The following is a 12720-nucleotide window of genomic DNA, read 5'->3' as shown; positions in this document are numbered from 1 at the left end:
ATTGATAGCTGACATTGATTATGTTGTGGGTGATTTTTACCTGTAGGTAAAAATCCACACAAAACAGTCAAATAATAGGTAACATCAGCAGCTATCTAGCTGGCTAGCTTTTAGCTATCTAGCTAGCTATATATTAGCTCACAACCACGTGCGCCAGCATTCACTCAACTTTTAAGAACTCAAATAGCTAGAAAGTTAGCTAGCTAGGTAGATAGCAATACGAGCCAGCGTTCACTCCACCCGGAAGTAACTCAAATAGATAGAAAACTAGCTTGCTAGTTAACAGATAATAATAATCCATCTCATTTTTAAGCACCTTTCAAAACTCTCAAGGTCACTTAACAGTCACTGTTTGATGGTTTTCTGCGGGTGAGCAGCGGCAGCCACACGCGCCAGCGCTCACTCAACCCGGAATAACTCAAATAGATAGAAAGTTAGCTAGCTAGCTAATAGATAATTAATAGATAGATAGCTAGATAGCCAGCCAGATAGCTAATATACAGCAAATAGATAGCTCGATAATGACGTAGCTATGTAGCTAGCCGGCTAGATAGCTAATAGACAGCCAATAGATAGTAGCGAGCTAGTTAGATAGCTTTTACGTCAGATGCCCTTCCTGACCTGCCCTTCTGTATTTGGTCACCTTTTTATCATAATGCCTATGAAATATTGCAAAAGCAAAGCCTTCTGTTCTTCCTCTTTTTTAAGTTCATCCTTTAGTTTTAGCAAAAACTCGTGCTCCGCATGCAATCTTGCCTTTGTTTGGACCCCAAGGCCTTGTCATCGTCTTCATTTTCTCCTCGGTGGCCACTTTCACTACTTTCCCTACCTCGGATGTCACAAGAAGTCATCGTCATGAGAGCAGCTTAGTACCTAAGGAGCCAAGAGAGTAATACACAAACTGCATGATGGGATGTACAAGATAAGACAAAAAAAAAGCATAATTTCCTTTTTGCATCACCGTCTTTTTTTTCTGGCTTTCAGAGTGCGTGCGTCAAGTGTTGAGGTGATTTCAGGTCATGCAAATATTGATAAAAAGGTTTCTTCTGCCGTCATCTGTTTGATGAAAATAACTTCTTTTATGAAAAAAAGAAGCTACAGTAAAGTCTCGTTATATCGATATTCAAGGGAGTCCGAAAAAATATCGATATAACCGGGACTATCGATATATCCGACCCTGTTTGCATGTAATTTTCTCCGTGCGTGCATAGAAATAGTATCGATATAACCGGGACTATCGATATATCCGATATCGATATAACGAGACTTTACTGTATTTTCATAAAACATCAAAACCCTTCACTAAATCGCCATGGTGGGGCGAGGTTCAATTTGGATGCGTTCGTACAACAGACTTTTAGGCATCATAGGCTTATTTATGATGATGAGGTGATACCAGAGCAAATGGGGCAATCAGGCCAGTCGTAGATCTCATACACATACTCGGGCAGGACAATAGAAGTAATCAGTGCAGCCACAAGGAGTAGCCCTCTGCTCCCCCCAACCTGAGAGCAGGGACCATTCATAGCAGTGTCTGGCACCGCCAAGTCTGGACAGTAGGGATAATAATAATAATAATAATAAATAATAATACATTTTATTTTTCTGTGTGTGAGCAACGGCAGCCACACGCGCCAGCACTCACTCAACCCGGAAGTAACTCAAACAGATAGAAAGCTAACCAGCTAATAGATAGCATATAGATAGCTAAAAGATAGACAGCTAGCTAGGTAGCCGTCTAACTAATAGATAGCCAGCCAGATAGCTAGCGAGCTAGCCAGATAACTAATAGATAGCCGGTTAGGTAGCCAGCTAGATAGCCAGCCGGGTAGTCATCATAATAACCATAATAATAATAACACTACTACTACTACTACTACTACTACTACTACTACTAATAATAATAATAATAATAATAATAATAATAATAATAATAATAATAATAATAATAATACATTATATTTTAAGCGCCTTTCAAAGCTCTCAAGGACACTTTACAGTCTCAGACAAGCATAGGAACTATAATAAATAAAATCCAATCGCAAAATAGAATACAATAAATAAAATATAATTATAATAGTTGAGAGTTACATTAATAATGACTGAAAAATGTATGAGGTACAATAGATTTAGCAAGAAAATCATGAGATCTACAGATCATTTCTGTATATCCGTGCTTGATTTCATTGGTCTATATACAGTCTTAAAATGAAATGAAAGCTTGGAAGAGATGCATCTCTTTGAAGATGCTGGGAATTGCAATGAGTTAGTTTAGGCTGCCACCTGGTGGCGATGGAATGCAACATAGGCTCGGAAATATCCAGGTCAAAAGGAAGGAAGAGCCTCTAAAAATCGCCATTTGAACACAGATGATTCCCTCCTGCATATGGCAGGCAATGTTTAAAGGACGACCGACGTCACAGTTTTGTTTCCTAACTGACATCAGAAAAACGTTTTCTACCATCTAAAATAACCAAAACACGCAGTATGATATTTTTAGTCAAATGCCAAACACCAATCAAAATGACTTCAAGTGTCCAAAATCTGCAAAAAAAATGAGCTGCGAATTGGGCATTTTCAGAAAGCCCCGCCCCTTTGTTCGGGGCGTCACCCCAAGACGCCCCAAGACGTCTTGCCTTGCTGGAGAATCAAAACAATGGCTTCAGGTTGGGAGAAGATGCTTTCTTCTTACTCATCCAGTTATGAATATGATTCTAATAGTTCTGAAGAGGAAAGCATACATGTTTGCAATCGATTCAAGAATGTATTCCCTGTCATTTTGAGGTATCTGGGGGGGGGGGGGGGGTGTAGCACCAAAAAGAGGCAGAAGATGGCGACAAAGTCCGTGCAAAAGGGCTCATTAATTCCTTTTTGACCATTTTTTTTGTCAGTGCTCGGGGCAACACACAACGATTCACCATGGCGTTAGTTATGTGTTTTCCTTCTAATTTCGCCATCAATACAAGGCAAAATGCATTGAGGTGATGCAAGGTATGTCCTTTCTCAGTCAGGGGCGTTCCTTCAGTGACGTAGGGTGAAGACTTCCGGAATATCTAGCGCGAGTCTTAAAGGGTAAAATCTAGCTCTATGCGCTGGAATCTTCTTCAGATCCGCTCAGTAGAAGTCATTTGAAGCCATTTTACAAATTATGGACACAATTTGTCCGGAGACGTCGGTTGTCCTTTAAAGTCAGAATTCTGGGAATAAAGTCAGAATCTTGCCATCCATATGTATGTGTTCTTCAATGGCCCTAATCCTCTTCCGTACCTGGTTAATGTTCATTTCAAATGAAGTACTATGACCTAAAATGAAAAGTATTTTGTTGGTGTGCGCTTGCACGCTGGCTGCATCTGTCAGCTTGCATGTTTCGCTCAACGTGTGAGCACATTCCACCCGGGCCGGCCCAAATCACCTTCATTAGAAAATGTGTCTCATTACGTTAATGAGACGACTTCATTATCACTTAAACGACCTTGTCCCACGTGCTAAACAAGATCGGCTGTTTGCAACGCAACGGGCCTCTTGCGTAGGATCGTGACGGATTGGGCGGCAGTCGTGCTTGTCCACAGCTGTTTTGTAAGCCAAGCGATTTATTGAGAGTATATGTAAGTGATGCATGAGTAAAACATACTCTTCTTGGTTTGAATACCACGGCACCAACAACTATAAAACAACAGAACGTAGATATTTTAATTGGTTGTCCTTTCTATCAACTGATAGATTTGTAATCTGGCTAATGTGCTCTTCCTGTGAAGGAATTTACCAAGTCCTAAATTAGTCCAAGGCCAGATGTCCTACATGAAGATGACAGTTTAACAGGCTGTGTGTGTCTGTTCATCTCAGATTGACCCCAGATTTTCTGTGCTTCCATTGCGGTCCTTGTGTTCGGCGGCATGAAACTTTTAAAGATGCTAACTTCTTTTCTGTCTATTCTCTATCACCCATCGTGCCTGCATGCGTCACCATGTTATTCAGCTAGCTCTCTTCTACCTGCTTGTTAAGCAAGGTGCTTTGGTATCCCTCGTCAGCACTCATTGCGTTTGGGGAGTCAGCTATTCCCTTCGAAGCAAGCATTAATCTTCTAAAATAAACCCCGTCGCCCTCATCGCCACGCCGCCTCACACACCGTTTGCTTTCTCTGTAATCGTCTTCAAGTCGCCAAGCACGTTGTTAATGTCCCCATCGCTCTCCTACCGGAGCGGATGAGTGGCTTCTCATTTCCCTGTGAGTCGATGCATCATTGCCTACTCAGCGGTGCTACAAACCTGGGCCAACATTATCTTTTCATTGTGCACACGGTGTTACGCGTCTCACTGGCGTGTCTTCTATGTGTTTGACCAGCACGGACGGGCACGGACTGGTGAACGCACAACCACCGGGGCACATTTAGGAGGATTGCTGCCATACAGAAAAGGGATTAGGAGCTCAAACCAAAGCTGCGCTGGCCGAAGCCCCAAATTAGCATTCAGCAGACTTGAGGTGTGCAAGCGTGTGTGCCAAAACCCTGAGGGTGTGGGGGGAGGGGGGTTCCTGGTCACAGTCGGTGGATACAAGTAATTGCCAGTGGAGGGCAACCTGCAGCTGAGACTCAGAGATTGGGGGAATGCGTGACATCCGGGGCAGCTGATTGTTCCCACTTGGCCTCTGCGTCAAAAGGACTGCACCTCCGAGCTTTGACTAACATGAAGCCAATAGCTGCCGCGTGATTGATTGACGCTCCAATATACGCACTCACAGTCCACAGACATACATTTGAGCAAAGCCACTGGAGCGCCCTCCTTCACACCAAAAAGGGGGAATGTGTGTGTGTGTGTGTGTGTGTCAAGGAACTTGAACACAAAACAGTCTGCAATCATATGAAGACAGTGTGTGGAGGAAGAGATCGCAATTTCAACGCGAATTGATTAAACTGCGCCAGTAAATGGCTCGGGTCCGCGCGTCCAACCGTTTTACGCACGTACGGGGTCATCAGCTACAAGGCAAAATGCAACAGAGTGGCGTTGCGAGTTGATTCCCAGCTATCTCTCCCTGTATGGTGAGCTTTTCTTAAAAAATACAAACATCAGTTCACATTGGTTTATCATTAACAAAGGCGTACAAGCATAAAACAACAACAGTTAATTTGATTCTTCATACGGTCGCATTGACGATGATCAGATTTATTGATTCTAACTGCTCTGACAATAAACCTTGACCCTTGATCATGGGGTCATTTCTTCCTGCAGAGCAATGTGGACTTTAACTTGATAGCAGACAAGTAGCCCGCTGATCAAACAATGACATAAGCATGAAAGTGAACATTTCAATATTTTTTTTTTCCTTACAGCGTGCAGACTGTCCAACGGACTATTCTTCAATGGTGCCTCCTAAAGGTGGCTTTTTTCCCAACAATGTTGTCAGTTGTTCATTCCCGTCTACATGTCAGAATGTATTATTTAAAATAAGTTTGTGATAATAGTCACCATTAATATAAATTATTTTAGGGTTTCATTTAGACCGTGCTTACAACAGACTTAGGTCGTTACTACAGAGGCTTGCTCATGCTAATGAAGTGATACCAGAGCAAATGGGGAAATCAGAGCCATTCATAGAACATAATCAGGGTTTTTGTACAACAGCAAAACCCTTCATATTATTTGCTATTTAGTTTTTTTACACCTCCAAGAGTTGTATGAGAAGCGGGGCACCTCCATTACTCACGGACAGTCATAAAGGCTGCCGAAGGGACATCTGTCTCAAACAGTGTGGTAAATAGAACAGTCCTGGAGGAGACATTTGTCTCACCAGCTAGGGAGGAGTTGTCCATCTTGTTGCAAAGCATGACTTCACAGAGAATGTCTTGTACCTGTCAACTAGCAGAGACACACCATGGCGTAAAGTACGTCAGTGCGAACTCCTGAATTATATTTGGAATTTTACATGCCGGCAAATGGACAATTTGTGAGTCCACACGATCATTAACTGTGAAATGTAAATTTCTCCACTGCGAGACGAATAAAGGCTAATACAATCTAACCTCCAAAGTAAAAAAAAAAATAAAACACAGCAAAAGGTCTTCATTTACAAAGACATTTTGATCCACCAGCGCCATCCATGTTTGATCCTGCCGTTTACTTCTTTGTCACCATTGCTTCACTGTGAAACTTGATTGAGTGCAAATTGTCACGCGTGCCCCTCGCACGCCCTTTGAAATCAAGGTGATGGGGCGGAGATGAAGAGGAGAAGGTGAGCCAGGGTTGACTGATCGATCTTGGCATTGTGTTAATAGCTTCAACGGATGAAGGCGTGACTTCCTGTTTGCCTGACTGCGCGTGGGGCTATGTCTCCTCCTGAAGCTTTATTGATCAAGTGCCAGGGACGGGGGACAGGGGGGGGTTAATGCACAGCATTTTCAAGTGCTGAGGGCACATGGCAGCCAAAGTCATCTCAGAAAAAAAGGGCCGCTGGCGAAGGATCTGCGAATCCAATCCTTTAAATCAAGAGGAAGAGGTAAAATGTTGCTTGTCACCTTCATCTAAAGTGACTCTCTGTGACCCCCCCAGCACGCATCTCTGGGTCAGCTGGTGTGTGCTACATTACTTGCAGTGTACGGAATGACGTGACATGTTACCTTAAAGGACAACCGACACCATTTTTTTCGTTTCCAAACTGACATTAGAAAAAAAAAACGTTTGATAGCCTCTAAAATAACCAAAACACAGAGCCTGATATTTTCAGTCAAATGCAAAACACCAATAAAAGTGACTTCAAGTGTCCCAAAACTGCCACAAAATGAGCTCGGAGATGTTTCAGAAGGTCCCGCCCCCTTGTTCGTGATGTCACGCCAGGATACTCCTTCACAAACTGCCTTGCTCCAGAATCAAAACAATGGCTTCAGAGAGTTCAGATTGGGAGAAGATGCTTTCTCGTTACTCATCCAGTTATCAATATGATTCAAAGAGTTCTGAAGAGGAAAGCATAATGTTTGCAATCGATTCAAGAAGTCCTTCCGTATCAATTGGAGCCGTCTGGACTCCAATGTAGCGCCCAGAAGATGCACAAGATGGCGCACAAGCTCCATTGGAAATGGGCTGATTTGTCTACTGGGAATTTGTGTCAACTTACAACTTATATCGCAGAGAAAGCACCTACAAGGGATCATTAGCCCAAATGGAACTGTATAGTGCCTCTTGGCAATTTTTTGATGATGATACTAGTGCAGCGTGTTCGACCGGAAACAAATTTCTTGTGTGTAATTGGCAATAAAGATGATTCTGATACCTCAAGATGGTGAAAGAAGAAGGCTACGTTCCTCATCAAGTGTTTAATGCTGATGAAAGCGGCCACTCCATTCCATCAAGCCATCAACGACCATCACAAAGGTCAATAAAACCACTTTATAATACAGTAGAGTTTATTTCTTCAATTATAATAACATATAGATACATATATATATGTATATATATATAAAATAAGGTATATTTTGTGTAGTTTTAAGGAAAGAAAATTATGTTTTATGGGAACCTGTGAACTGATTATTCTCATTTTAATTGTTTCATATGGGAAATTAATTTTTTGGGATACACACTTTGTCTGGGAAGCAATTAAGTTTGTAAGCCAAGGTATCACTGTAGTCAGATGACCCAATAAATCCAGTGATCATCATAATTAACCCCCGTTTTGGACCAAAAAAAGAGACACAGGAGCAATTTTTTTAGTCTCTGTGTTTGTGGTGTGGAACATCATTATTTGATGTGTGAAGAAGATCTAGTTAATAGATAGTTGCCTGGAAGCCGCCCGTCAACTTTCCTACTACTTTCCAAGGCAATCGCTGGTACTTTTTTTTTATATTTATTTATTATATATTTTTTGCTTGTGGTGTGGAAGCATGACTATAAATCTGGGTCACATTAAAAAAAACAACAACTCAGCAATAAATTCACATTGTAGTTGGACATATTTTAATACAAAAGAAAACATCTATGAGACAGTTAATGTTATGTATTTATATATTTATTTATGTATTTTATTATGTATTTATATATGTATTCATGTATTTATTTGTGTAAGTATGTATGTATTTATTGATGGTGGAAACACAAATACAGCCTTTGAGGACCGCCATCTCGTTCATATTTGACATTGCAGTCTAAAATATGACCACAGGGGGGCGATGTAAGCTAAAGACACACTCCGACAAGGTGTCTCCCTCTCGAAGGGATGAATGCTGATTGTTGTCATTGTCCGCGTTGGGCGACAAGAAGCTTCATGCTGAACAGTATTTTAGAGACAAACAACAGCTCGATTTATTGTTATTTTTTTGAGGCAACGTTCCATTTGCTAGTCCTGCGGCCCCTCCTACACAACAAGCATCGCAATCAGCGCTTAAAGACCAACATGCGGTCAAATTAACTGAACAACTTGCACGTCAAGGGAAAATAATTGCAGTAAAGCGTTTTCTGACATTCAGTCCCTAATTACGACTCTATAAGAAATTTGGAGAGTGGAACTGCAATTGAATGGATGCGTGACCAACAGAGGTGAATTGAAGCTTTTTCTTGTCTTTTCACTGTTGGAATGAATAAAAGCAAGTGAAATCGATTTTTTTTTTGTTGTTGCTCACAGTTAGAAGTACAAAACGCTTGAATCTCACTCGATTGATTAAGGAGTGTAGCCACACATCAGTGGAAGAGAAAAGGCAGTTCATTCTCCTGATGAAGCCCCCCCGGGGTGAGGATTTAAACAGTACCACAGTAATCACCCTTTTTTCTTCTTCAAAAAGAACAAGGTTATTCATAAGACTTTTTGGTGTTGTTGCAGACTTAACACCCTCATCGTGTCTTTTAGAGGACCTGAATGCCATGAATGACCATCTTTTTTCATGTTATTATTATTATGATGATGATTATTATAATATCAATCTATAGATACTGACCTACCTATCTACCTATCCATCCATCTATCGATCGATCGATATCTACCTACATACCTACCTACTTGCCCATCCCTCCATCCATCCATCGATCTATCATTATACTGATTCATTACACTGATCTATCAATCTGTCAATACCTACCAACCTACTTATCGATCAATGGATTGATTGATCGATAGATAATGTAATCCAGTGCTTGCAAGAAGCCCCTTTCGGTTCCTGGAGATGGACTATCTATAGATTCAAGTAGACTTCATCGTCTTCTTAAGGCAAAATTAATTGATCGATAAACTAAAACTACTGAAAAGAATCCTAAAACAACGCAGCGAGATTGAGCACATCCCCTAAATGACCCTGATGTGTGTTTTAATGAAATAAAACGGCGCTCTGAGTTTCTCAGGGAGAAACAAACATCTCCAAACGCTTGCGCAATTTGACTGAAGGTCTCCTGATGATGAATGAACGTTCAAAGTCCCTCAAGGAGTTCCATCAATTTCTCCCACACGCCGATGCAAAGACACATTTATTTCGGGATTGGGAAGCAATCTATTATTTGATGACCGTCCTAAAGGCATCAATTACGCCGATGGAACGTCAGCATCCCTTTACAGCTGCATGAAAAAAAAAAAATGGATTACATTGCATACAACAATCGCTTCGAAGAGAAACAAGACCAGCTCTGATTTGGCATCAGGTTTTCCGTTTAAAATGTGCTGTTAACAAACACGCAGTGGTGGATCACCAAGGCCTGCAAAGCCTTCTCTGCTGGCCGAAAAAATATCTGAATCACGGACTATTGGTAATTATATTGTGTCCGGAAATTTTTGTTAAATACAGTAAAGTCTCGTTATATCGATATTCAAGGGAGTCCGAAAAAATATCGATATAACCGGGACTATCGATATATCCGATATCGACTGTAATTCCAAATTGTCTTTCAGCTTCATTTCATTACTTTTTTAGGTAGATAAGTAAGTAGTTTATAATAATAATAATAATGATTATTATTATTAGAAAAAAGATGGATGGATGGATGGATAAGTAGGTAGGTAGGAAGGTAGGTATCGATCGATCGATCGATATAATAATAATAATAACAATAACAATAATAATAGTAATAATACTAATAATAACAATAATAATAATACAGTGGGACCTTGGCTTACACACTTAATTGGTTCCCAGACAGAGTGTGTAAGGCAAAATGTGTGTATCCCAAAAATTAACTTCCCATAGGAAACCATTAAGATGAGAATAATCTGTTCCCAGGTCTCCATAAAATATAATTTTCTACTAAATAAACCTTAAAACTACAAACAACATACCTTATTCCATGTATAATAAATGTGCTATTGTATTTTAATGAAAGAAATACACCGCACTATATAATAAAGTCATTTTATTTACCTTTGTGATGGTCATTGACAGCTTGATGGAATGGGGTGGCAGGTCGGAGGGAGGAAATTGTTGTTTGGAAGGAGTCACATTCCATTAGGACTGTAATTAAAGAAATAAACTCTACTGTATAATACAGACATTTTATTTAGTTTTGTGATGGTCGTTGATGGCTTGATGGAACGGGGTTCAGACTTCCCTTATATTTTTCTGTGGGTGAGCAGCGGCAGCCACACTCGCCAGTGTTCACTCAACCCCGAAGTCACTTAAATAGATAGCGAGCTAGCGAGTATATAGCTAATAGCTAGCGAATAGATAGCTAATAGATATATAGATGATGATGAATGATAATTATGGGCGAGGGGCAGAGGAGAGGGATGCATAATGGACAGTACATTCTTGATATATCGGAGTAGGTTCTCGTGAGCAAGAGCAAGGCATGCAGGAGCTGTTTGACATGTCACTCCTTATCTTTTGTTCTTGTTGATTTTGGTGCAGATGACAGCTTCATCAATCGCAGCCTGATAGAGCAGATGGGGAATGAGCGACTGCTGCTCTCCACTCCCAATAAAGCCTGAGCTCTCAATAGACACCATATTTACCCTGTCAAGCAGGGTATACACGTGACAACTTGTATTCCGGTGTCGCATCGGGGCTGCCCCCGTTAAGCGTTGACACGTACAAAGTTATATCGGTGTCGCCCCTGAAAACAGCTTAAACCTAACCTGGTTTTACGGCTCAATTTTACCCGATATGATTCAAGCTCATCAAACCACTCCTGAGAATGATAAGAAGGAAACGGAATTTGTTGAACACAGCGCTCGCATTGGGTCAAGTTTCCGTCGCAGAATAATGACTGTGCAATTTCATTAGTTAAGAGCCACGTGCAGACGTGCCAGAGTGGAAAGGTCAGCCTGTTCCGCCATGCTCATTTTCAAGCGACTCATCATCGCACCCCGGGCTTGCAACCATCCTACTTTGGAAAAGGGTGAGGCATCGGATGTCATGGCGAGATGTCATCCAGTAGGCACTACTACACTACTACTAGCTGTCCATCATAGGTGATGTTGACGCTTGCTCCCAGGGAGGCGATGTTGGGGTGAGGGGGGACAGACCAAGCACATCGCTCACCGTAGAGCAGATGCTCACTTTTTTTTCAGCATTAGCATATCTATATTTCTAGAGCTCGCAATTTTCTTTCCTAGTATTCAGTGACAGCCATTTTGGATTTCTGACCAAAATCTGCCTGCATTCGATCGTTAATATTTGCTCATTTATATTTTGAATCTTTTCTTGTTTTCTGTTCTCGTTCAGAATGTCAAAAGCTTTCCAGTGGTACCTTACTCGTTAAGATCTGCCAAAAATTAAGAACGTTATGATCGTTTAAACTGTCATAAAGAACTCGGTCACATATTTTCATTGTTTAACTGGAAGGCAAAAAATCCTTGTGAATCCTTTCAAAAGTTAAACATGATATTGTTTCCTTATTATTTGTCATAGAACAATAATGTAGACATCATTAGAAGGCTATTTAAATGCACTTTAATATGGTATTAGAAAATGTGTGATGAATTATTATTGACAAATGTTGTCACGTCCCTACGTAATGATGTACATTTTTTTGCCATTACCTGAGTTCACTGTGATAAGTGGCAGATGTCATCGTGAAAACAAAGTCCTCCTTCCTTCCGGATGAAAGTGGCAGTTTTTTTTTTCTTCTTCTTTATTCCTGCTCCCCCACTCATTTGTATATCCTATGTTAAGGAGGAAAAAAAGAACTAGCGAAAAATTAGGACGTAACTAATGACGAAATTGTTAACTGCTTTGTTTGAGCACGCGAAGCTCACTGAATAATGAGAAGTCCCCTGATTGGTTGTCTTGTGTGTCAAGAGAGGGCTGATTGGTTGACGTCTTTTTCAAATTTATTTGAAAAGCGTAAAGATGGGCATTCCCGATTTTTTTAGTGAGACGATGTTTTAAGCTCGGCGCACAGAAAAGACTGGCCCTTTTGGCTCCGAAATGGCTCCTCGTTTTTTGTTGCTTAAATGAATTCACTACCAAAAATCACGTATAATAATGTGGAAAACGAATTACTCATGTAAAAGAAATACACTATATCAAATATTTTTATTCATTTATATGGCTTGATTTATATATGCACAGAGAGCCTCCACAAACTTTCAGTTTCCCTGTGGTTAATCTGTTTTTAATGATCAGCTGTCACTAATGTGCTTTTTATATTAATAATGCAATTATACCAACGAGTAAAAATAGAATAATTGAATAATAATGACAGCATAATGTGATAGTCGGCTCCCTTTTCCGGATCCTTGTTAATACCGGCTCTCTTCGTTCAATTCAATGATCCGGCTCTAAAGACTGGCTCGTTCGCGAACGACACATCACTAGTA

This window comes from Hippocampus bargibanti, linkage group LG01 (assembly GCF_051943395.1).
Source record: "Hippocampus bargibanti isolate YZ-2025 linkage group LG01, ASM5194339v1, whole genome shotgun sequence".
Classification (NCBI taxonomy): Eukaryota; Metazoa; Chordata; class Actinopteri; order Syngnathiformes; family Syngnathidae; genus Hippocampus; species Hippocampus bargibanti.
Note: the sequence above shows the minus strand (reverse complement) of the source record.